Source organism: Peromyscus californicus, unplaced genomic scaffold (genome assembly GCF_007827085.1).
Source record: "Peromyscus californicus insignis strain IS unplaced genomic scaffold, ASM782708v3 Scaffold_4__1_contigs__length_199733344, whole genome shotgun sequence".
In the NCBI taxonomy this organism is placed as follows: domain Eukaryota; kingdom Metazoa; phylum Chordata; class Mammalia; order Rodentia; family Cricetidae; genus Peromyscus; species Peromyscus californicus.
Window position 1 is genome coordinate 101,064,118 of NW_026294562.1, and position 26,732 is coordinate 101,090,849.

The following is a 26,732-nucleotide window of genomic DNA, read 5'->3' on the forward strand; positions in this document are numbered from 1 at the left end:
TCATGCAGACAGACATGGTCCTGGAGAAGTAACTGAGAGGTAAACCCCTGGATCCTGGGCAGCAGTAGGAGTGACTGCTGTAAATGGACTTCTTATAAGATCAGAGCCCACTCTCGGTGACACTTTTCCTCCAAACAGGTATCACCTAAAAATCATTTCAAATAGTTCCACTCTCCGTTGATGAAGATTCAAATCTATGAGCCTCTATGGATCATTCTCATTCAAACCACACACCTGACCTCCACTCCTGTGCCTAATCACCCACAGCATGGCTCCCACCACCAGTTAAGGTGTGCCTCATGCAGTGTGTTAAAACACACGGCATTTTTGTCACCCCCTTCTTTCACAGCCACCTTCCTCTTTCTCACAGCCTCGGCATATAAAGGATTTGTCTACCCTGTACCCTGTCTCCAAGAGATTTCTGATTTAGGCTCTGAGCATCTTCCTGCTGCAGTGGCCTTCTTAACATCCCACCCACCCTCCTTTTCTAAAACTCTATTTTTGAGATAAATTCTCAGGTAGTCCAGGCTGGTCTCAAACTTGCTATGTACTCAAGGCTGTCCTTGAACTCCTGATCTACCTGCCTCTATCTCCCAAATGTTGGGCTTACAAGCACATAGGTCACCACCCCTGGGAACACTTCCACAATTTTCAGGTTTGCATTTTTCTTCCAGTAGGATTTTGTGCCTTTAGTCCAATATCAATCATCAGGACCAGACAATGATATGTTTTGTCCATATAACACAATGGGATTATCCAGTAGTGTGGGAACAAACCAAAGCACTGGAGCCTGTTGCACCAAGATTGTGTGAGAGATCTTGATCTTGAGTTAGAGCCAAAGCTATGATATCTATATTTTCAGTCACTGAGGAGTGTAGCACGAGGTCTTATTAAGAAAATCAAACCGGGAAACAGGTATTGGGGTAAATGCTGGAAGATCAGAGAAGCAGAACAAGCCACAGCCACCTCACCTTGCCCATTCCTCAGCTGATTCTGTTTCTTCAGACTGGAAGCCTCTGAGTCCTCATTCAGAATGAATCTCAACTGAACTGTGCTCAAAGCCTAAAAGCATAACCAGCTAGTTCCTGGTTTTCATGCCTTATATACCTTTCTGCTTTCTGCCATCACTTCCTGGGATTAATGGCTCACTACGTGGGATTAAAGGTGTGAGTCACCATGCCTGGCTGTTTCCAGTGTGGCCTTGAACTCACAGAGATCTGGATGGATCTCTGCCTTAGGAATGCTAGGATTAAAAGTGTGTGTGCCACCATTTTCTGGCCTCTGTATCTAGTGGCTGTTCTGTTCTCTGACCCCAGATAAGTTTATTAGGGAGCACAATATTTTGGGGAACACAATATCATCACAGAGGAGGTTTGAGACCAAGACTTTGTGCCAGCCTGAGTAACATAGCAAGACCCTGTTTCCAAAAATGAGGAGGAGAAGGAGGAGAAAGGAAGGAATGAGTAAGGGAAATAAGAGGAGGAAGGGGGGTAGGTTTCTTACTTGTAGGATCCTCCAAATATACAGCAGCATAAGCATATACTCTTCCTAGTTCTATTTTTGGGAAAGTTCAGTTATGAAAGCTGGATGCACAAAAGGTCCCAGGGTATTATTTTGGTGGAGCCTTTTCCCCCCTTTTCCCTACACATGATGGAGCAGGAAGTTATAGATTTCTGTCCACCTGGTCTATTACAGCCTTTTTTTATCCTAATATGTCACCTGGTGGCTGTGTCTAGGGGCCCAGGAAGCTGATGTATTTGTTACAAGATCTTGGATTGAAAGAAGCAGGTAGTTCTCAGAGGAAACTCTAACATCAACCCTTTATTCACATGCTCTAGTCAGCATATGAAAAAACTGTATCCAGGAGCAATTAAGAATGAAAAACATGAGCCTTAATATTGGTCACCTCTATTCACCTTTACCTAATTGCCCTGAAATGCTCAGGTGATTTGGTGGTAGTTTTGTTTTGTTGACAGGGTCTCACTATTGTAGACCTAGTTGGTCTCAAATTCACAGATATCTTTCTGGCTCAGCCTCCCAAGTGCTGGGATTAAAGATGTGAACCACCACAACAGCCTTTCTGGTAATTTGTAAAAGTAGTGTAAGGGCAAATGTCAACAAACTTCTTTCTGCATTGTCTACAAAACAAACACACACACACACACCACCACCACCACCACCACCACCAATCAGTCCTGTGGGGAATAACAGAAAAGTCCTGACTCATTTTTGTAGTGGGTAGCCATTCCAGCTTTGTTCTGCAAGTTCCAACCCCCATTGAGACTTCGGCAACTGTCACACCTACAAGGCGGGCCCAAGGGAGGCACCTGGGGACCCGAGAGCTGGATCGGCGGGTGCGCGGTCGGTTCCGGGACCCTGGATAGTGGAGGTGGACCAAGCAGGGCTCCAGAGAACACCGCTGGACTGTGATACACCTTCCCCAGACCCCGCGACCTACCTATCCCTTAATTTGTAAGTTACGCCATTAAATAAATCTCCTTTTAACTATGTGGAGTGACCTTAATAATTTCACCCATATCTGGTGCCCAACATGGGGCAAATTCCAAAGGCCTGGGTGGCTCCCACCCTCAGCCTCCTCCCCGGCTAGCGGGTACCTAAACCCGCCTGCAAAGTTCCATATAACCAGGGAACACCTACACGGTTCCATTCCCGAAAAAGGGAGCAGCTAGTCTGGTCTCAGCTCCCTAGCTTAGCCCCGAGACCAGCGAAAGAGGCACTCCCCGGCTTCCTGAGTGCCGGCGCCTGCTCCGGCTCCTGCCATCTTGACTCCAGCGAGCTGCAGTCAGCCAAGATCACCAGCAGGCCCTGCTTTGGAGCTGTACCAACGCCACCTGCTGGCTGAAAAGTGCTACTACACCCCCCAAAACCACGAAAGGTAAGTAAAAGTACCTGATAATTTTACACCTTAAAATTGACTAACAAATTTTGAGTAATTCTTGTAATATGGCTGACAACATTACCTCACAAGAATTTGAAAACCTTTTTGCCTGTATGATGAATGACATCTTCCTGGAAATATACAACCTTCCTAAGGCATATCTGGCCTGTACCATTTTGGCATTCATTGTAATAATCCACACAGTGTTCAAACACTGGTTTAATAACAAGAACAAAGATGAGTCATTATTGGGACTGATACAGGCTTTAAGCGAGAGCAATGAAGGCTTACAGAAAAAGATTCTCTCTCTGGAATCTGCTAACCAGGATTTACAGGCTTTCAAAACTAACAATGAAGGCTTACAGAAAAAGATTCTTTCTCTGGAATCTGCTAACCAGGATTTACAGGCTTTCAAAACTAACAATGAAGGCTTACAGAAAAAGATTCTTTCTCTGGAATCTGCTAACCAGGATTTACAGGCTTTCAAAACTAACAATGAGGGCTTACAGGAAAAGATTCTATCTCTGGAATCTGCTTTAACAGATAGCAATGAGACCTTACAGAAAAAGATTCTTTCTCTGGAATCTGCTAACCAGGATTTACAGGCTTTCAAAACTAACAATGAAGGCTTACAGAAAAAGATTCTATCTCTGGAATCTGCTTTAAAGGTTAGCAATGAGACCTTAGAGAAAAAGATTCTTTCTCTGGAATCTGCTGATCAGGATTTACAAAACAGGCTTGTACCAAAAATTGATCTTATTGATAATAAATGTGAATATTTAATGGACAGAACACTAACTCTCCAGACACTATATAAGGAGGAAAGATTATCATTAATTGATAAGATAAGGTCCATGGAATCATGTGTTTCTGAGGAACATAAAAACTTCTATGATTCCATGAGAAATCTAGAGTCCCTTGCCAGAGAGGAGGTTCACTCCATAGAACAGACCTTAGGTGCTCGTTTGCAGGCCTTAGAAGAAACTCTCAGTAAACATGACAAGGGACCTAATAAGCAGAAGGGCAAGACCATAGAGGTTGTAACATCTCCAAATGGCTCTCACACAATGGCTTATCCTGTTATCATCCATGAGAAGCCAGCGGATGACACACACCCTGAGCCATATAATACATATACATTACAACCAATTTCAACAAGGGACTTTAAAAATATAAAGGAAGCAGTAGTTACGTATGGGATACACTCCACATATGTAAAACAATTGTTAAATTCGTGGTCTACCTCACATAGAATCATCCCAGATGACTGGCATCAGTTAATTTCAGCTGTTCTAGAATATAGTCAGCAGCTACAGTGGAAAAGCTGGTTGAGAGAAGAGGCAAAAAATTTAGAACAACAAGGTAAACTCAGAGGTTTTGTGATCTCCCAAGATCAAATACTTGGTGAGGGATGTTTCGCTGACAGGAATGTACAAGCCATTTATGATGAACATACAATATCCCTATGCCGTACAGCAGCTCTAAATGCTTGGGAAAAAATTCCAGAACCTGGAAAACCAACTGAGGTATACACAAAGATATTTCAGGGACTGCACGAACCCTTCACTGATTTTTTACAAAGACTGAACACAGCTATAACAAGAGCTGTATCAGATAAAGAATTAAGAAAAGTATTAACTGGGTCCTTGGCGTTCGACAATGCTAATGCAGAATGCAGAAGAATACTTACACCATTAAAGATCAGATCAGCTCCTTTGGAAGAATGGATTCAGTATACTAATGGTGTTGAGTCTTGCAACTACAGTAATGAGGCTTGGATAGGAGAGACAAATCCCAGAGGTGAAAGAAGGCCCCATGTTACCAAATGTTTTAAATGTGGTACACCAGGTCATATAAGTAAAAACTGTACGTGGGGTACTCCTAGGAGTAATACTCCTTTTAGGAATAGCCTAAACAGGAGACCCCAACCACCTCCCGGATTATGTAGAAGGTGTGGCAAAGGCCGACATTGGACCAGTGAGTGCAGATCAAAAATAGATATACGAGGTAACCCTTTACTGGTGGGAAACGCCTCAGGGAGCCTCTTTCAGGCCCCCAAATCAAATGTAGTACGAACATTCCCAGCCACTGTGGAAGAAATTCCTCTCCAAGACAACTGAATAAACCAATGCCTAATGTAAAAACCGATACTGCAATGGATGATAAAACAGCTCTGATGGATGGATCACAGTTTACAAAGAACACTATAAAGCAAATATTTTGGCAGACTTCCATAAATGATCAAAGACCAAAGCTTAGAATTCGAATTAATGGCCTGGTTATGGAGGGACTGGTAGACACAGGTGCAGATGTGACTATAATTACACCAAAATCATGGCATCCAAATTGGCCTCTTCAAGAGGTAGATGTCCAACTTTTAGGGATTGGCACCCTATCTCAGATAAAACAGAGTTCGAGATGGGTTGAATGCATAGGGCCAGAATGACAGAGAGGAAGGCTGAAGCCATATGTAGCAAATGTAGCAGTAAATCTTTGGGGCCGAGATCTGTTACAACAGTGGAATACCCAGATTAAAATTCCTACACTTTCAGAAAAAGAATACAGACAAATGCATGTTTCTAGGAATAATATCATCACATGCTATAAAAATCAGGCACCAACCATTCAGGCTGTTCACAAACAGAGCACAACTGCTGTTGAACTCTCAGAAGTACCAACTGCCTTACCTTTAAAATGGCTAACTAATAAACCTGTCTGGGTTGGACAATGGCCTTTGACAAAAGACAAGCTACAAGCTTTAGAACAGCTGGTTCAAGAGCAGTTAAATGCTCAACACATTGAAGAATCTACCAGCCCTTGGAATTCTCCTGTATTTGTTATTTAAAAAAAAAGTCTGGTAATTGGAGAATGCTGACAGCTCTGAGAGCTATTAATAAAGTAATTCATTCAATGGGCTCCCTACAGACTGGAATGCCCTTGCCCTCTCTGCTGCCTAAAGAATTGCCTATAATAGTTATTGACTTAAAAGACTGTTTCTTTATCATACCCTTACAAGAAAATGATAGAGAAAAATTTGCCTTCACAGTACCTAATTATAACAATTCTCAGCCAGTCAAGAGATATCAATGGAAGGTCCTCCCACAGGGAATGTTAAACAGCCCTACTTTGTGCCAATACTTTGTGCAGAAATCATTGGAGATAATTCGTGTAAAGTTTCCACAATCCATAATTTATCACTATATGGATGATATCCTATTAGCTGATCCAAAGTTAGATACATTAGAAAGCATGTTTGAAGAAGTAAAGAAAGTTTTACCTCACTGGGGACTGCAAATTGCTCCTGAAAAAATACAAAGAGGAGATTCTATTAACTACTTAGGATATAAGATAGAGCTACAAAAAATTAGACCCCAAAAGGTACAGCTAAGGAGAGATCGATTGAAGATTCTTAATGATTTTCAAAAGTTATTAGGAAGCATTTCCAACTTACTGGGTATCATGGGAATACTCAAAGATGGACTACAAAATTTGGCTAATACTATAGAAGGGGGCAAAGAATTAAATAGTCCAAGAGAATTATCAGCCGAAGCTGAGAAGGAATTGGCTCTAGTAGAAAAGACAATTCGAGAAGCACATGTGGATCGTGTGGATCCAGAACTTAAACGCATTCTTGCCATATTCCCCTCCAGACATTCCCCAACAGGTATTTTGATGCAGAGGGAAGATATTATATTGGAATGGATATTCCTACCACGTAAACCAAATAAGAAATTAAAGACTTATATAGAAAAGATCTCTGATTTGATTCAAAAAGGTAAACTAAGACTTTGCCAGTTGACAGGAATGGACCCAGCAGAAATTGTAGTACCTTTAACTAATGAATAAATTTCATCACTATGGAAAGATAATGAATACTGGCAGAGAGCCTGCAGTAACTTTTTGGGAGAGATTAACAACCACTATCCCAAAAGCAAGAGAATAGAATTCATAAAGAAGACCGAATGGGTCCTTCCTCACATTGTACGACAAAAGCCAATTTCTGGAGTCCTCACATTCTATACTGATGCAAATAAATCAGGGAAAGCAGGATATAAATCAGGAGACTTAAGTAAAGTGGTACAAAATCCATACAGCTCTGTACAAAAGGCAGAACTGTATGCCATTCTTATAGTACTGATGGACTTCACAGAACCCCTCAATGTAGTCACTGACTCTCAATATGCATAGAGAGTTGTTTTACATATTGAAACTGCTGAATTTATTCCTGATAATACAGAATTAACTTCATTATTCATACAATTGCAGGAAATCATCAGAAAAAGGGAACATCCTATATATATAACACATATCAGATCCCATACAGGTCTGCCAGGACCTCTAGCACAAGGTAATGATGAGATTGATCAGTTACTAATAGGTAATGTGCTAGAAGCTTCAGAATTTCATAAGAAATACCATGTAAATAGCAAAGGTTTGAAGAAGGATTTCTCCATCACTTGGCAACAGGCTAAGGATATTGCGAAAAAATGTCCTACTTGTTCCATCTATAACCAACTTCCATTACCTGCAGGGAGCAATCCAAAAGGTATACAAAGAAATGAAATTTGGCAGATGGATGTGTTTCATTTTGCAGAATTTGGAAGATTAAAGTATGTACATCATACCATTGACACCTATTCAGGATTTCAATGGGCAACTCCTATGAGTTCTGAAAAGGCTGATTCTGTGATTACACACCTATTAGAAGTTATGGCCATCATGGGAATACCTGTACAAATTAAGACAGATAATGCCCCAGCATATGTCTCCAATAAAATGAGACAATTCTTTGCTTATTACAATATAAAGCATGTTACAGGTATACCACACAATCCCACAGGCCAAGCAGTCATAGAAAGATCCAATCGAACTTTAAAGGATATGCTAAATAAACAGCAACAGGTAACAATGACTCCTAGAAATAGATTGCATAGTGCTTTATTAACCTTGAATTTTCTCAATGCTGATGAGAAAGGAACAACAGCTGCGGAGAGACATTGGACGACAGACAAAACTCCTGAGCTAAACCAACCGGTTTATTTCAAGGATGTGCTGACCTCAGAATGGAAACCTGGATATGTTCTACGTTGGGGAAGGGGTTTTGCCTTTGTTTCTGCAGGAGAAGAGAAGCTATGGATACCAACAAAATTAATAAAAATTCGATTTGAACAGGAAAAACCCCTTGATGAGGTGAAGTAAAAGATCATCCACCAATGTGACATCTCTACAAGTTGTAAGAAAAATTTAACAATCAAGGTTGGGGTAGGGTTCTGTTTTTTTCTTTCCAGGATAATGGAAATACCCATCTTCCAAAAATCATAAGGCCTTGGATATCCAGATGTTTACAGCAGAAACAAAGAATCTATTGGTACCAATCTACACACGGTAAAATCTCACTGTCTAACGTCTATCTCTCTATCAATCTAGAAAAGTTGTGGTTCCAATTCAATTATAAGCCAAGCTGGCTTTGGAGATGAAATTGGCTCACTCCTTCTCTAAACCCAAGCACATTGCTAAAAGAAAAGTTTGAGAGATTCTTCAGTTCCATATCAGAAGAGCCCTCTGGTGTGGGACAGAAGGAAACCAATAAAAGGGACCATTGTCTTCTAGATTCTAATTCTTTCCATGCTTACTCTTTTTTTTTTTTTTTTTTTTTTTTTTTTGGTTTTTCGAGACAGGGTTTCTCTGTGTAGCTTTGCGCCTGTCCTGGGACTCACTTGGTAGCCCAGGCTGGCCTCGAACTCACAGAGATCCGCCTGGCTCTGCCTCCCGAGTGCTGGGATTAAAGGCGTGCGCCACCACCGCCCGGCTCATGCTTACTCTTGATTTCTCAGAATCCTTTCTTACATGCTATGTCTTCTTTAAATCCACATCTTCCATTTTGATAACAAATAAATTTTTCTAATAGCAATCTCAGAAGTCTCCAGAAGGAAGATGGGGCCCCAACAACAACTCTACCCAATCCAGAATGATGCCATGGTAATCATCATCATACTACACTCCTTACAAGAATTTCAGACAATCTTACCCATTACTCTAAGACTTGCTGCAGAACCTACAGTTAGTCTAACTGAGATTTAACTATCTGAGCTTTCTCACAGTACCCAACAGAGATAACATCACCCCCTAAACAGCAGGAAGCAATTCTAAGAAAACGACGCCCCTTCTCCCTTAGGTTTCATAATTCTCAAGGTTATGGATGATGGTTATAGGGTTGGGGGTGGAAGGAAATATTAAACTCAGTATTCTAAAAAAAAAGGAAAAGAAGAAATGGAATGGATAGGTATAAGATATTATGGTAGATTATTGTGTATACTAGTAAACAAATTTAGTAAAATAGCAGCCTTAAATAATTTACACTGTAATTTGCACTGTTATGGATTCTTATATGTTGATACAAATGTAAACTATTTTTATATTCCTGTTTAAGATAATTTGTATATTGATACAAATACAGAACTATATTTGTTATACTGTACATATATTTCTACTCTTATTTGAAATATTTGTATATTGATACAAATGTAAATTTATATCTGTCATACTCTATGTATGTTCTACTTCTGTTTAGGATATTTGGTATATTGATATATATTTAAGATTATTGTCATATTGCATATCGCACTATATACTCCTACCTCTGTTATAACATCTTGTGTATTGTCACAATTTTGAAGTCATCGTTCTTTACCATACACTTGCTTACAGACTGTTTACCTTGTTTACATGAAGCCTTAGTCCTTAGGTTATTTCGGTAGACAAGACTTATAGATTTATAGTCACCTATGCTTGTCATCTCTATAGTTACGTTAGTTAGGTTATCCAGATTTACAGATACATAGGTCAGATGGACAGGTAATCTTCAAACACTTCATAGACCTAGAGAATGTGGCATTTAAATAACTTAGAATTCTGTTGATGTGAGACACAATTGCTCCTGGCTGCACCAATTTGATCCCAAGAGAATGTTGGGCTTCTAAGACATTTCCATTTGGAAGTTTGTCTTCTTGGCACCAAATGGCCTACTGGGCAAAGAACTGCCCTTGCCTCGATGGCTGACAGTACAAATGCAATGCTGTCCTTTCTGGACAAGCGGAACACAAGGAAAGCGACCACTGTACTCTGCCAAGACAGGGTAAGATGGTCTTTCGGAATTCCTGCTTCTGAAAATGGTCTATCAGATACTTTAGGCCTGTAGCCAATTTGAATGCACCAACAATGCTGAGAAACATTAGGTGACTGACCAGGCTGCCAGCTGTCTCAGTCTACTCTCGCAAGATTCCCAAAAGTTGCTTGCATCCATCTACCATTTCTCAGGTACCATTATATTCCTTCTCAGGTCTTTGATGGGATTGAAGACTAGCAGTTATAGTTACAACTTAGTAGATAGAACATATTAAGTATTAGATTCAGGTTCTTTAGGATAGGATACCTTTTGGAATGATCTTTGTAACATGCCATTTACCTATGCTCTATACTTCTCTGGATTTTAGTATGTGTTTCTTGCTTGATATTGTTTGCATTGGTTGTAGTTCCATCTTTTCTAGGTCATTATCCCTCATTATTCTTGGATAATATTTGATAACCATTCCTTTGTATATAGTCTTGTATTAGGTTAGAACTTTCTTATTTAGACAAAAAGGGGGAGATGTAGTGGGTAGCCATTCCAGCTTTGTTCTGGAAGTTCCAACCCCCATTGAGACTTCGGCAACTGTCACGCCTACAAGGCGGGGCCAAGGGAGGCGCCTGGGGACCCGAGAGCTGGATCAGCGGGTGCGTGGTCGGTTCCGGGACCCTGGATAGTGGAGGTGGACCAAGCAGGGCTCCAGAGAACACCGCTGGACTGTGATACACCTTCCCCAGACCCCGCGACCTACCTATCCCTTAATTTGTAAGTTACGCCATTAAATAAATCTCCTTTTAACTACGTGGAGTGACCTTAATAATTTCACCAATACATTTTGGTACAGACAAAGGAAAAGATGCAGGATGGGGATGCAGTTTGGTTGGTAGAGTGATTGCTGAGCAGCACCAGGTCCTGGGTTCTATTTTTGCACAAATAAATCTAGTTTTGTGGCAAGAGAATCAGGAGTCCAGGTTATCCTCAGCTACATAGCCATGAAGAGGCCAATCTGGGCTAATGGGACCTTGTCTTGTACAAAAGCAAAAGTCAAAACCTCAAAACAAAAAAGAGATGGAGAACAGAAAAGGTATAGTAAAAAATACAATTTATCTAATTTGAGTAGTTCATAAACTCTCTGGCTTCCCTTTCATATCTAATCTGAAACTGAAAATGTATTGTCCACAGGACAAAAGGCCACAGCACTGTCTTCTGCAACACTTGTATTTAGAAGAGGCCAGAGACCCAGCCACCAAAGACCTGCTCAGGTACCTGACAACTCTGAACTCTGTCCTCTGAAGGGGAAGGCCTCTAAAGTTGAGGGGACCCTGAGAAAAAATTGATGGCTGTAGTGGGTGTAAGCGTGTGTGTGTGTGTGTGTGTGTGTGTGTGTGAGAGAGAGAGAGAGAGAGAGAGAGAGAGAGAGAGAGAGAGAGAGAGAGGAGGAGGAGGAGGAGGAGGAGGAGGAGGAGGAGGGGGTGGGTCTATGATTCAAGAGTTAAAGACAGAAAGTCAGTTCTGGGCAAGAAATAGCCCCTGTAGGGAGATGGGATCAGATCTAGATAAAGGATGGACAGACATGAGGCTATCAGTCTTTCTAGAGACTTAAAAATATAATGCAGGACCACACAATTTACCTCCCAGGTCCTGCAGGAAGCAACTGGCATCCATGTACATAGTCTCTTATGTATATAGACTCTTTACTTTCTGTACTTCCTTGATTTTTCAGGACAGAACAGGGATATGCTTAATTAATCCCATTTTCCTTCCAGCTCCATGCATATTTAGCTTCTATCCTCTTCTTTGCTTTTTTTTAAATCCATTTTTAATTAAAGAGTTTTAAAAGATGTGCTCTTGCTGTGTGGCCCAGTCTAATCCAGACCTAAAGGTCCTCCTACACCAGATCGCCTTTGTGTTGGGGTCATAGGCTTATTTTTTTTTATTTTAATGTAGGATCTTGGAGATTGAATGTAGATATAAAGCAGGAGGGATGGAGAGTGGGAGTGAGTGAGGAAAGGAGAGACAACACATTCTCCAAAGATGCAACTATTAATAAGGCTGGTTGTGTTAGTCTGCTTCCTTCCTTTTTGGCTTTCTTTTCTTTTCTTCCTTTTTTTTTGTGTGTGGGTACATGGACACATGTGGGCAGAATGACAATCTTCTCTATCACAATGTCAGAGAAGCCACTGCCATGTACTGAAGGGAATACATGACAAGAGAGGAATCCAAAGTGATTCTGGGGCCAGACTTGCCCTTGCAAGAACTGAATAGGATCCCACAGGACTGAATTGGTCTCTTCTGATTGTGATGCCCTCCAGGACCTAGTTGACTATTTCAGAGTAGACCTCATCTCTCTTTTGTTTTTTTTTAAAGATTTTATTTATTTATTATGTATAGTGTTCTGCCTGCATATATGCCTGCCGGCCAGAAGAGGGCACCAGCTCTCATTATAGATGGTTGTGAGCCACCATGTGGTGGCTGGGAATTGAACTCAGGACCTCTGGAAGATCAGTCAGTACTCTTAACCTCTGAGCCATCTCTCCAGCCCCCTAGACCTCATACTTAAAGGTTTCCCTACCTCCATATGGCCACACTGGGGTCCATTGGAGGACAACCATGTCCAAATCATAGAACATAGAAAACTGACACCATTAAGAGACATTCAGGCTGGGCATAGTGGCGCAGCACTCAGGAGGCAGAGGCAGGTGGATTTCTGAGTTCAAGGCCAGCCTGGTCTACAGAGCGAGTTCCAGACAGCAAGGCCACACAGAGAAACCCTGTATTAATAAACAAAAACAGAGAGAGAGAGAGAGAGAGAGAGAGAGAGAGAGAGAGAGAGAGAGAGAGAGAGAGAGAGGAAGTATTTAGCTGAGTGTGTGCCACAAGCTAATCAAATATGGAGAAGAATATAAGCATCTGTGCAAAGCAAAACATCAGAGCCTTGACACTTCTGCTAAAATATGACCTGTTTCTTGCTGGCAACCTACACACTATATAGCTCTGTGTGTTACCCGGATTGATCCATCATCCCTCCTTACTAGGAAGACAGGATGTCAGTCGCCTCATCTCTGGTAAGCATCCAAGCAGAGCTGTTCTCAGAGTGTTGGTAAGCCATTGTGGGAGCAGTGTGAGCAGGAGCCTGGACTTCCAGATGTGAAATAAAGGTTCAGTTGTTAACCCAGAGATGATCAACAGACTGTTACAATACTATGTGTACCCCTCTTTCATTGTCTTGTATTTCCTTGCAGCTGTGTTTGAACATGAAGATGACATCAAAAGTTCACATGTTCCTCCTGACTTGGTTGTTAACCCAGCAGGTTCTCAACCCATGGTCTGCTGGCCCTGCTTTCCCCTACCCATGTCTTTGTGGTATTACAGTTCCCAGGGTTCCTTATGTAGTTGGAAGATGTTAGAAAGCATGAATTTTTTAAATAAATAAATTTATTATTTATTTTACATTCCATCTGTAGTTTTTCTCCCTCCTTCCTCTCCTCCTGATTTCTCCCCGCCACAACTCCCTTCTGTTCCTACCCCCAATCCAGTCCTCCTCTGTTTCTGTTTAGGAAAGGGAAGGTCTCTCATGAGTATCAACAAAACATGGCATAGCAAGTTGCAGTAAGATTAAGGACCTCCCCATGTATTAAACTAGGCAAGGCAACCCAGCATGAGGAGTAGGGTCCCAAAAGCCAGTAAAAAAAAGTTGGAGACCGACCCTGTTCCCACTCTTAGGAGTTCCACAAGAGGACTAAGCTACACAACTTAGCATATATGCAGAGTGTCTAGGTCAGTCCCATGCTGGCTCCCTGGTTGTCAGTTCAGTCTCTGTGAGCCCCTATGAGCCCAGGCTAGTTGATTCTGTGGGTTTTCTTGTGGTGTCCTTGACCTCTCTGGCTCCTACACTCCTTTCTCCTCTTCTTCTGCAGGATTCCCCAAACTCTGCCTAATGTTTGGCTGTGGGTCTCTGCATCTGTTTCCATCAGTTTCTGGATGGCTCTACTCTGATGACAGTTGGGCTAGGCACCAATCTCATCACAGGTGATGGCCAGTTCAGGCTATGTATCTGCTATTGCTTGGAGTCTTAGCTGGGGTTGTAGATTACTGGGAGATTCCCTTGCACCAGATTTTTACCTGACCCTGAAATGCCTCCCCTTTCTAGTAGTCTCTTTCAGTACTCTTCCCTTATGCCTCCACAACCTCTTGCTCATGTTCCCATCCCCACCTGCCCTCAGTCCACTCACAAAATCTCTTCTATTTCCCTTCCCCAGGGAGATCCTGGCATCCCCCCCCCATGAACCTTCCTTGTTACCTAGTCTCTCTGGATCTGTAGATTGTATCATAGTTATCCTTATTTTACAGCTAATATCCACTCATGAGTGAGTGTTTCTTTTTCGGTTTAGGTTACTTCACTGAGGATGATTTTTTTTCTAGTTCCACCCATTTGCCTTCAAATTTCCTGGTGTCTTTATTTTTAACAGCTGAGTAATTCTTCATTGTGTAAATGTACAACATTTTCTTTATCCATTCCTTGGTTGAGGAACATCTAGATTGTTTCCAGGTTCTGGATATTACAAATAAGCTGCTATGAACATAGTTGAGCAAGTGTCCTTGTGGGATGATTGAGCATCCTTTGGGTATATGCCCAAGAGTTGTGTAGCTGGATCTTGTGGTAGATTGATTTCCAGTTTTCTGAGAAACCACCACACTGATTTCCAAAGTGACTGTACAAATTTGCACTCCTACCAGCAATGGAGGAGTGTTCCCCTTGCTCTACATCCTCTCCAGCATGAGCTGTCACTTGTGTTTTTGATCTTAGCCATTCTGACTGGTATAAGATGGAATCTCAGAGTCATTTTGATTTGCATTTCCCTGATGGCTAAGGATGTTGAATATCTCCTTAAGTGTTTCTCAGCCATTTGAGATTCTTCTGTTGAGAATTCTCTGCTTAGATCTGTACCTTATTTTTTAACTGAATTATTTGGTTTGTTGATATCTAGTTTCTTGAGTTCTTTGTATATTTTGGAAATCAGCCATCCCTCTGTTGGATGTGGGTTTGGTGAAGATCTTTTCCCATTCTGTAGGCTTCCATTTTGTCCCTATTGACAGTGTCCTTTAATTTACTGAAACTTTTCAATTTCATGACATCTCATTCATTAACTGTCAATCTTAGTTCCTGTGTGATTGGTGTTCTGTTCAGGAAGTTGTTTCCTGTGCCAATGCATTTGAGATTATTTCCCACTTTCTCTTCTATCATGTTCAGTGTATCTGGATTTATGTTGAGGTCTTTGATCCATTTAGACTTAGGTTTTGTGCAAGGTGATATACATTATGGTGATATTTTATTTGTACTGAAATGTGATTTTAATTTTATGTTAATAAGTAAAGTTGCCTGGGGGTCAGAGCTATTAGCAAGCCATAGCAGAGCGGGGCGTTTGTGGCGCACGCCTTTAATCCCAGAACTTGGTAGGCAGAACTAGGTAGATCTCTGTGTGGTCAAGGATACAGTCAGCATTGGAGACACATGCCTTTAATTTCAATACTAACCATAGAAGATCTGGAGGTCTGTACAAACAGGCAGTGTTGAGGCAGTCATGTGGTTGGTACAACCAATGAGAAGGTAGAACAGAAAGTCTATATAAAGACAAACACTCAGGAAATAGGTCTCTCTTGGCTGAAGAGGCTAGCTGCAGCAGACGGGAAAGGCTCTTAGCTCTGATCTCTTGTCTTTGCATTGGTTCTGTGTTTCTTATTTAATAAGACGGTTGGTTACGTCTACAAATGGTGCCCAACATGTTGGCAAGAGTTTCCACCTAAAACCTGAGTAAAAAGATTCTAAAATGAAGCTAAAAACAGTTCCTAGTTGTCTCTTAGTTAGCAGCAGCCTGCGTGTTTGAGCTACTATCTACTATGGCGGGTTCCTGGCGTGCACGCTCAACCTGCAGTATGGCAGGAATGAGGCCTCTGCAAGTGGCACATTAAGCTGCATGGTGGATTTAGCCCTTGTTAGTACAAAACAAAAAGAGGTTTCTAGGCTACACGCTGCTTTGATAAAAGCATAGACCCACGATTTCTGAGAGTTGATGGCTCCCAGAGCTGGCAGTAAACGTACCACTGCCATGTTGGAAAGCTGAAGTGGGCAGAGCCAGCAGCCACAGCACTGTTTCAGTCTTAGAATGGTGCAGTTTAAAGCAATAGGCTCAAGGTAATATAAAAAATAAGCCACATAAAGATGGCTACCACACAGAGAATCTGGATTATGTTCTCTTTGATATTCGTAACTGAAGAAAAACATTTGATTGCAAAAGCTGTTGAGTTATGCCAAAATGTATATTTTAAAGGTACCTTGACTTCAAAATTTGGATGTAAGGATATGTTGCTTTGGAAAGGAGGCTCTGCTTTTGTTTCCACAGAAAGCCAGAGACTATGGATTTGTTCCAGATTAAGATACATCAGGTTTGACCAGCCAAGACCCCCTGAAAGGTCTCCGATGACACCATGGCCCAGATAATCCAACATCCAGATCAGATTCAAGGCAACTGGCTCAGACGATACACCCTCATGGACTACTCTATAATCCTAAAATTTTCTTTGTGTCCCCATAAGATACAGCGCCCCCCTCCAGCAGGAAGTAGTAAGAGAAGCTATGCCCAAATTCCCAAATATACCAAGCTGGCTTTGGAGATGTGTAAAAGTTAAAATCTTCCTTTAAAAAAAAAAAAGAAAAGGAGAAATGCTGTGGGATGGTCTGTATGTCAAATGCTCTGATTGGTCAATAAATAAAACATTGATTGGCCAGTGGCCAAGCAGGAAGTATAGGCAGTACTAACAGAGAGGAGAATTGATAGAACAGGAAGGTGGGAGGAGACACTGCCAGCCACCGCCATGACAAGCAGCATGTGAAGACGCCGGTAAGCCACAAGCCACGTGGCAAGCTATAGATTTATAGAAATGGATTAATTTAAGACATAAGAACAGTTAGCAAGAAGCCTGCCACAGCCATACAGTTTGTAAGCAATATAATTCTCTGTGTTTACTTGGTTGGGTCTGAGCAGCTGTGGGACTGGCGGGTGACAAAGATTTGTCCTGACTGTGGGCCAGGCAGGAAAACTCTAGCTACAATACATGGCTCTGTTTGCATTCTTCTACATGCTGACATCCAGTTAGACTAGCACCATTTGTTGAAGATGCTTTCTTTTTCCCGTTGTATAACTTTGGCTTCTTTATTAAAAACCAGGTGTGTGGGTTTACATCTGGGTCTTTGGCTCAATTCCATTGATACACCTGTCTGTTTTTATGCCAATACCATGAGGTGTTTATTACGATAGCTCTGTAGCAGAGCCTGAAATCAGGGGTGGTGATACCTCCGGAAATTATTTTATTGTACAGGATTTTTTTTAGCTATCCTGGATTTTTTGTTTTTCCATATGAAGTTGAGTATTGTTCTTTTGAGGTCTGTAAAGAATTGTGTTGGGATTTTAGTGGGGATTGCATTGAATCTGTAGATTGCTTTGGGTAAGATCACCATTTTTTTCTATGCTAATCATACCAATCCATGAGCATTGGAGATCTTTCCATCTTCTGATATCTTCTTCAATTTCTTTCTTCAAAGACTTGAAGTTCTTGTCATACAAGTCTTTCACTTGCTTCGTTAGAGTTACACCAAGATACTTTATATTATTTTAGACTAGTGTAAAAGGTGTTGGTTCTCTGATTTCTTTCTCAGCCTGTTTATTATTTGTATATAGGAGGGGTACTGATTTGAGTTAACCTTGTATTCAGCCATTTGACTAGAGGTCTTATCAGCTGTAGAAGTCCCCTTGTAGAGTTTTTTTTATTTTGTTTTTGGTCACTTATGTATACTATCATATATCATCTGAGAATAATGATACTTTGACTTCTTCCTTTCCAGTTTGTATCCCTTTGATTTTCTTTAGTTGTCTTATTGCTCTAGCTAGAACTTCAAGTACTATATTGAATAGTTATGGAGATAGTGAACAACCTGCTCTCGTTTCTGATTTTAGTGTAATTGCTTTGAGTTTCTCTCCATTTAATTTGATGTTGGCAATTGACTTGCTGTATTTTGCTTTTATTATGTTTAGGTATGTCCCTTGTATCCTTGATCTCTCCCAGACTTTTATCATGAAGGGGTGTTGGATTTTGTCAAAGGCTTTTTCAGCATCTAATGAAATGATTATGTGTCTTCTTTTCTTTCAGTTTGTTTATAAGGTATATTACATTGATAGATTTTCATATGTTGAACCATCCCTGCATCTTTGGGATGAAGTCTACTTGGTCATGGTGGATGATGTTTTTGATGTGTTATTGGATTTGGTTTTCCAGTATTTTATTGAGTGTATTTTTACATCAATGTTCATGAGTGAAATTGGTCTGTAATTCTCTTTCTTTGTTGGGTCTTGGTGTGGTTTAGGTATCAAGGTGGCTGTGGCCTCACAGAAAAAATTTGGCAATGTTCCTTCTGTTTCTATTTTGTGAAATAATTTGAAGAGTTTTGATTTTAGCTCTTTTTTTTTAAAGTCTGGTAGAATTCTATGTTAAAACTATCTGGCCCTGGACTTTTTTTGGTTGGGAGACTTTAATGATGGCTTCTATTTCCTTAGGGGTTATAGGTCTATTTGAATTATTTATCTGATCTCAATTTAGCTTTGGTAAGTGCTATCTATCAAGAAATGTATCCATTTCTTTTAGATTTTTCAATTTTGTGGAGTACAGGCTTTTGAAGTATGACCTAATGATTCTCTGGATTTCCTCAGAGACTGTTGTTATGTCCCCCTTTTCATTTCATATTTTATTGGTTTGGATATTCTCTGTATGCTTTTTAATTAGATTGGAGAAGGGCTTACTTATTTTGTTGATTTTCTTGAAGAACCAACTCTTTGTTTCATTGATTCTTTTATTGTTCTCTTTGTTTCTATTCTATTGATTTCAGCCCTCAGTTTGATTATTTCCTGATGTCTACTCCTCTTAGGTGTGTCTCTTTATTTTTATTCTAGAGCTTTCAGGTGTGCTGTTAAGTCGCTAGTATGAGATCTCTCCAAATTTCTCATGAAGGCACTTAGTGCTATGAACTTTCTTCTTAGCACCACTTTCATTGTATCCCATAAGTTTTGGGAAGTTGTGCATTCATTTTCACTGAATTCTAGGAAGTCTTTAACTTCTTTCTTCATTTCTTCCTTGACCAGTGGTAACTCAGTAGAGTTGTTCAGCTTCCATGAGTTTGTAAGCCTTCTGTTGTTTCTGTTGTTGTTGAAATCCAGCTTTAATCCATGGCGGTCTGATAAGATGCAGGAGTTTACTTCAATTTTTTTGTGTCTGTTGAGACTTGCTTTGTGGTCGTGTATATGGTCAGTTTTGGAGAAGGTTCCATGCAGTGCTGAGAAGAAGATACATTCTTTTGTGTTTGGGTGAAATGTTCTATAGATACCTGTTAAATCCATTTGAGTCATAACATCTGTTAGTTCCATTATTTCTCTGTTTAGTTTCTGTCAGGATGACATGTCCGTTGGTGAGAATGGGGTGTCAAAGTCTCCCATTATTATTGTGTGTGGGTTCTACATGTGATTTAAGCTTTAGCAATGTTTGTTTTACAAATATGGATGCCTTTCCATTTGGGGAATAGATGTTCAAAACTGAGACATCATCTTGGTGTATTTTTCTTTTGATGAATGAAATGCCCTTCTCTTTCTCTCTTGATTAATTTTGGTTGGAAGTCTATTTTCTTAGATACTAGGATAGCTACACCAGCTTGCTTCTTAGGTCCTTTTGATTGGAAAATCTTTTTCTAACCCTATATTCTGAGGTAATGACTATCTTTGATGTTGAGGTGTGTTTCTTGTATGCAGCAGAATGTTGGATCCTGTTTTTGTATCCTTTCTGTTAGCCTGTGTCTTCTGATGGTGAATTGAGTCCATCAATATCGAGGGATATTAATGACCAATGATTGTCAATTCCTGTTATTTTGGTGGTGTTGGTGGTCATGGTGGTGTGTGTATATTTGTCTGTCTGTATGTGTGTTTGCTTTTTGGTGGTGTGAGATTATCCATTGCCTGTGTTTTTGTGAGTGTATTAACTTCTGTGGTTGGAGTTCTCCTTCTAGTACCTTCTGTAGGTTTTGTGGATAGATATTGTTTAAATTTTCTTTGTCATGAAATATCTTGTTTTCTAAATATATGGTGATTGACAGTTTTACTGGGAATAGTAGTCTGGGCTGACATCTGTGGTATTTTAGAGTCTGCAAGACATCAGTTCCAGTCCTTCTGGATTTTAGGGTCTCTGTTGAGAAGTTGGGTGTGATTCTAATAGGTCTGCCTTTATAAATCACTTGGCCTTTTTCCTGTAACACGAATCTTAAAAGGTTTTATAATAAAAAGCCTGGAGCCAGATACTTTGGTAAAAGCTGAAAGATCAGAGAAGCAGAATAGCCAGCCACTAGCTCTTACCTCTATGAAATCCTCAGCCTCAAGAGTGAGTTCCTGTTTCCTCATGCTTTATATACCTTTCTCTGCCCTGCCATATTACTTCCTGGCATTAAAAGCATGTGTGCTTCCCAAGCAAAGGCATGAGATCTCAAATGCTAGGAATAAGAGTGTGTGCCACCACTACCTGGCCTCTATGTCTAATCTAGTGGCTGGCTCTGTCCTCTGATCATCAGGCAAGTTTATCAGGGTACACAACATAGCACCATATTTTCCCTTGCCGCTTTTAATATTCTTTCTTTGTTCTGTATGTTTAGTGTTTTGATTATTATGTAGCAAGGGTATTTTCTTTTCTTTTCTAATCCAAACCATTTGCTGTTCTGTAAGCTTCTTGTACCTTTGTGGGCTTGTCCTTATTTAGGTTGTGGAATTTTTCTTCTATGATTTTGTTAAATATATTTTCTGGGTTTTTGAGCTGGGATTCTTCTATCCCTATTATTCTTAGGTTTGGTCTTTTCATAGTGTCCCATATTTCCTGGATGTTTTATAATAGGAATTTTTTAGATTTAATATATATTTGACTGATGAACCTATTTCTTCTATGGTGTCTTCAATATCTGAGATTCCTTCTTCTATCTCTTGTATTCTGTTGATGATGCTTGCTTCTGTAGTTCCTGTTCACTTACTCAGATTTTCCATTTCCAGAATTTCCTTGGTTTGTGTTTTCTTTATTGCTTCTATTTCCATTTTTAGGTCTAGAACAGTTTCCTTCATCTGTTTGGGTTTTTTTCCCTTGGTTTTCTTTTAGGTATTTATTAATTTCTTCCAATTTTTTTGTTTGTCTTTGCCTCAGTTTCTTTAAGGGATTTCTTTATATCCTCTTTAAGGACCTATTCATCTTCATAAAGTCATTTTAAGGTCATTTTCTTGTGCTTCAGCTGCATTGGAATGTTCACGTCTTGCTGTTGTAGGATAGCTGGGCTCTGGTGGTGACATATTGCCTTTTCCACTATTGTGTTCTTACTTTGGCATTTAGGCATCTGGATTTAGGATGATTATAGGTCTAGGTGTTGATTCCTGTGTTTGTCTTTGTTAAATGGGTGTTTTTTTCCTTGGTTTTTCTTTCCTCTCTAATCTTCTGGCCTAAATGGCCAGGGTTCTTGTGATTAGCATGTTTTCAGGTCCAGTAGGGTGTTCCTTCTGGGGTTTTGGGAGCTATGGTTCTCTAGATATGGTCTGGCCTCTGGTAAAGCCAAATCCTTATTACAAAGTTGTAGCCTTGGGTATGTGTGTTGCAGTCTGGGTTGTTGGGCAGGCTTAAAGGGGTTTTGTGGTTTTCTACAACAAGCCTGGCCTCCTAAGGCTGCTGGGGCTGTGGGCCCTAATGTGGAGTCTGGGGGGGCAGTCTGGGTTTTTGGAGGTTTTAAATAGTGTTAGCTGGTGGTAGGCCCTATCTTACATGGGGTTCCTAGAACCTGTCTGGCCTCTGGAAAGGCTGAAGACTTCTTCCAAAGTAGTGGGCTGGGATATGGAGTACTAGAGTGGGGGTGCAATCTGGAGTTGTTGGACAGGCTTAAAGGGGTTTATTGGGTGATGGGCAATGTCTTACCTGGGGTTACTAGGACCAATCTGTCCTCCCATAAGGCTGTCAGGGCAACGGGCCCTAATATGGAGCCCAGGGGAGAAAGTGCAATCTAGGAAGAAACATGAATCTTGAAGAAGTAATGTACAGATAATAGCAATATGGCAAGGGGATATATGAGGTGTGAATATGAGCAATATATAATCCTATACATGTATGAAAATGTCATAATGAAGTTTGTTATTTTATATACTGAACAAAAATTTGATTGAATAAGAGAGGAAAATTGTAGTATCCACAAACACAAAAGAATCAGAGATCTCAGTCTTACCTTTCTGCATTCCTTAAATGTCCATAATGAGAATGTGTCCATGCATGTGCCATGTGTGAGGATGCCGCATGCAACATCTCATGCTGTCGGCTCCAGACAGCACTCAGCACATGCTGATAACTTAGTACACTTAGCGAGTAACAAAGAACCTACTTCTCTCTTTCAGGTGACAGGCTTGACTGAGCCTCCCAACCTGGACATGGCTCCCAATGTATTTGATGATCAGTATGAGGGCTGTGTCGAAGACATGGAGAGAAGAGCACCCCAGTTGTTACAAGAAGACGTCAACGTGCATGGGGATTTAAAACTTGAGTGGGGAAAAGGCAGAGAAAAGATGGAAGGAGATAAAAAATACAATGAGCTGTTAGAGAGTTCAAGAAAAACCCCGGTAACTTCCATTACACGGCCTTCCATTACGACTTAACAAGAGCCCTTCAGCTTCTGAGTAACCAGAGTTGTCACTCAGTTTACAGAGACACCTGGAACAAGTTTCATTACAGTGGGGAGGGCTCTGTGCGGTTTGGGCAGTTCACTTCCTCATCTTTCGACAAAACAGTAGCTCTTGATGACTTTGGTGGTGCTAGTGGGACACTGTTTATCATCAAAACCTGCTTGGGGGTTTATATAAAAGCATTTTCCTACTACCCCCACGAAGAGGAGGTGTTAATTCCAGGCTATGAAGTATTTCCCAAAGTCACCAAAACAGCAAGTGGAAAAGGGAATGACATAATTTTTCTGAACTCCCCCCAAAGAAAGAAGAGCAACTTCAATTGCTTCTATAGCGGTTCTACCGGTTGGCTGGTGTCTCTTGACTCAGCCTTCCTGTTCCCAGAAGTCTCCTTGTCTGTTTATCCCACCTATACTTCCTGCCTGGCTAGTGGCCAATCAACTTTTTATTTATCAATCAATCAGAGCAACATATTCGCAGCATGCAGAACATCTCACAGCACCTCCCTTTTCTGTCTAATCAAAAAGGAAGGGCTTAACTTTAACATAGTAAAATTACATACAATAAACAGTTATCAAGCAAGAATTACAGATACAATATCTAGTCTATTTGTATTTTTTAAAATTAAAAAAATATTTTTGTTTACCCTATGTTTGTGAGTCAAAATTTTATATCTAACTTATCTCTTATCATAACCAAGGAAAACCATAACTATAATTATCTAGTCTTCAACTACATCAAAGACCTCAGAAGGATATGATATTACCTGAGTAACAAGAAGTGTATTGTAAGCAACTTCTAAAAATCTAGAGTGACAGAGACCGCTGGCTGCCTAGACAGTCACCCAAAGTTCTTCTGCAATTTTGGGGCATCCATTTTCAGCCCACAGGCCTAGAGTCTCTCAGTCACTTCTCTCTGTGTCCTGTGGAATGTCTGACTCTTTCTTCTGTGAAGCAGGAACCTGAAGGACCATTTTGCCTTGCAAAGTTCAGTGGTCATCTTCCTTGGTTCCTGCATGTCCAGTCGATACAGGGTGTCATCAAGCAGTCCAGGCAAGAACAGTTTCTTGCTCAAATGGCTATTTTTGCCAAGAAGAAGATAAACTCCATATAGAGTGTCTTTGACACCCATCTTTATTTTGAAGTAAATTGGTGCTGCCAGGAGCAGACATGTCTCACTGTCCAGAAAGTCGACGGTTTTAAAACATTTTAAATGCCATATTATATAGGTCTTTGAAGTGTTTGAAGAGTACCTACTTAATTGAAATACATCTATGTATATCAAGAAAACTTAACATGACTATAAGTTTGACTATCATAGGAGACTAATTATTAATCTGTATTTCTTAATTATCCATTACAATTTAAATGAGTTACATAAACATAATACCTCAAATGAGAGTAGAAATACACATACAGTGTAACAAAATTAACTTTAAGTTTGTATCAATAAACTAAAATCCATAGCAATGTAAAACATTTTTAAAGAAGTTGTTGCTCTTTAAAAGTAGGTTCACTAATCTACCCTTTTATCCTATCATATCTACATTCTACATTTCTATACCATATCCTCCTTTCTTCTTTTAGAAAGAGATTGACTATGACCAACAACAATTTGTAACCAACAAGTTAAACAAAGACAAATATCCATAATCCATTTTTTGGGGAATGTGGGTGTAGTTTTCTAGGCTACTTCCTGCTGATAGGGGGTGCTGTAGTCTTATGGGGATCTATGGTGATATTTTATTGGTACTGAAATGTGATTTTATTTGTATATTAATAAATAAAGTTGCCCGGGGGTCAGAGCTATCAGCAAGCCATAGCGAAACCTAGGCAATGGTGGTGCATGCCTTTCACCCCAGCACTTGGTAGGCAGAACTAGGTAGATCTCTGTGTGTTGAAGGATACAGCCAGCATTGGAGACATACGCCTTTAATCTCAATACCAACCATAGAAGACGTGGAGGTCTGTACAGACAGGCAGTGACTAGGAGGTCATGTGGTTGGGTTTACAACCAATGAGAAGTCAGAACAGAAACTCTGTAAAAAAAAAAACAGACACAGGAAGTAGGTCTCTTTTGGAGAGGTACAGCAACAATGAAGGGTAAGGTTTTTAGCTCTTAGCTATTGTTCCGATCTCTTGGCTTTCATCTCTGTATTGGCTCTGTGTTTCTTATTTAATAAGATGGTTGGTTATATCTACATATGGCACCCAACGTGACAAGAATCCATTAAAAACCGCTTGGCTTGGCTTATCTGGTTTCCCGGCTGGGTGGTCCAGCTCCCTAGCTTGGGCCCAGGTCGGCTTGGCCTCAGGCCAGACTGACCGTAGCCGCAAGCGGTTAGCTGCAGCTGGAGCTACTAGCTTAAAGCCGGTGCTACAAACGACTCAGGCCTGCCCTGCCGAACAGGGCCCCAGCCTGTAAAGCCAACGCACGTTGTCGGAGCTTAAGGAAGCCAGAGCCCAGGCTTGACTCGGCTCAAGTGGGAACATGTGGCTGGATTTAAGCTTTTAACCAGAATTTGTGGCTATGCTTTTTTGTGCTTTCTCTCTCTCTCTCTCTCTCTCTCTCTCTCTCTCTCTCTCTCTCTCTCTCTCTCTTTCTCTCTCTCTGAATTCACACCTTGGACACTAGGTGGCTGTTTTGAAATTCTCTTGGATTTCTACTGTTCTACGCAGACTTGGTAAGTCAATTAAGATATCAGATAATTTAAAGGAAACTATTTAAAAGAGAATTTTTTTCCACATTTAAAAAAAATGGGCTTTATGTGTACATTGGAAGAAAATTGGGCTTTGTTTGAAATTTTAGGCAGTCTGACAATGGAACTACTATATGAGAAGATTAATGTTGATTGAATTATGCACTTGATTACTTTTCTTATCCTCATTTTACTATTTAAAAAGATAGTCAATTTAAGTGCCAGGATAAAAGTTTTAGAAAAACCTGTTAAAATGAATTATAGAGAAATTCAGATTCAGACAGAAGTTAATAGTGAAGTTGTTTTGAGATTGGATCATAAGGTTACAGAAAGAAAGCCTGTTTTCACACAGTCACCCTTAATTTATCTGGTAACCGTACAGCAGTTACCTGATCAAGTGAATACACAAAATATTTGGGCTCCAATTGAAATGTTAGATTTAAGAGGTTTAAGGAGGCAATAGTTTCTTATGGCATGCATCCCCCATATGTAAAGCAAATGTTAAACACCTGGTCAACTTATAATAGGATTATACCACAGGATTGGCAGGAGTTGGCACATACTGTTCTGGAACACAGACAGAGGCTCCAGTGGCAAATGTGGTTCAAAGAGGAGGCTAAAACATAGAAAAACAATGGAGGGATAAAGGAATACAAGTCTTCCAGGATCAACTTATTGGAGAAGGCCAATATGCTTCAGTACAGACACAATGTTTATATGATGTCCAAACCCTAATTCTATGTCAAACAGCAGCCTTGAATGCATGGGACAGAGTTAAGGAACCAGGAAAGAAAACTGAGTCATTTACAAAGGTTTTACAGGGCCCAAAAGAATCTTTCACAGATTTTTTACAAAGACTGGCTTCAGCAGTAAAGAGAATGGTCCCGGATTCATAAGCTAGTCAGATAATAATTGAATCTTTGGCCTTCGAGAATGCGAATGCAGCATGGAAAAGAATAATCAGGCCATTAAAGGCAAGATCTGCACCCATGGAAGATTGAATTAGAGACACGGTTAATGTTGAGGCTCATGACTATGATGATATGTGGGTAGGAGAAGCAATTTCAAAAGGTTTGAGAAATGTCAGATGTTTTGGATGTGGAAAGCAAGGACATTTGAAAAGGGACTATAAACAGGTCATTCCTAGAAACAATGTTTCTTCAAGGAACAATGGCAACAGAATGCCCCTTCCTTCTGGAGTATGCAGAAGGTGTGGTAAGGGAA

At 40.4% G+C, this 26,732-nt stretch overlaps 1 pseudogene; it reads left to right on the top strand.

Annotated features, from left to right (window-relative positions):
* Positions 1-13,285: 13,285 nt before the first annotated feature.
* LOC128123917 (T-cell ecto-ADP-ribosyltransferase 1-like) overlaps positions 13,286-26,732 on the top strand; it is a 28,426-nt pseudogene continuing 14,979 nt past the window's right edge.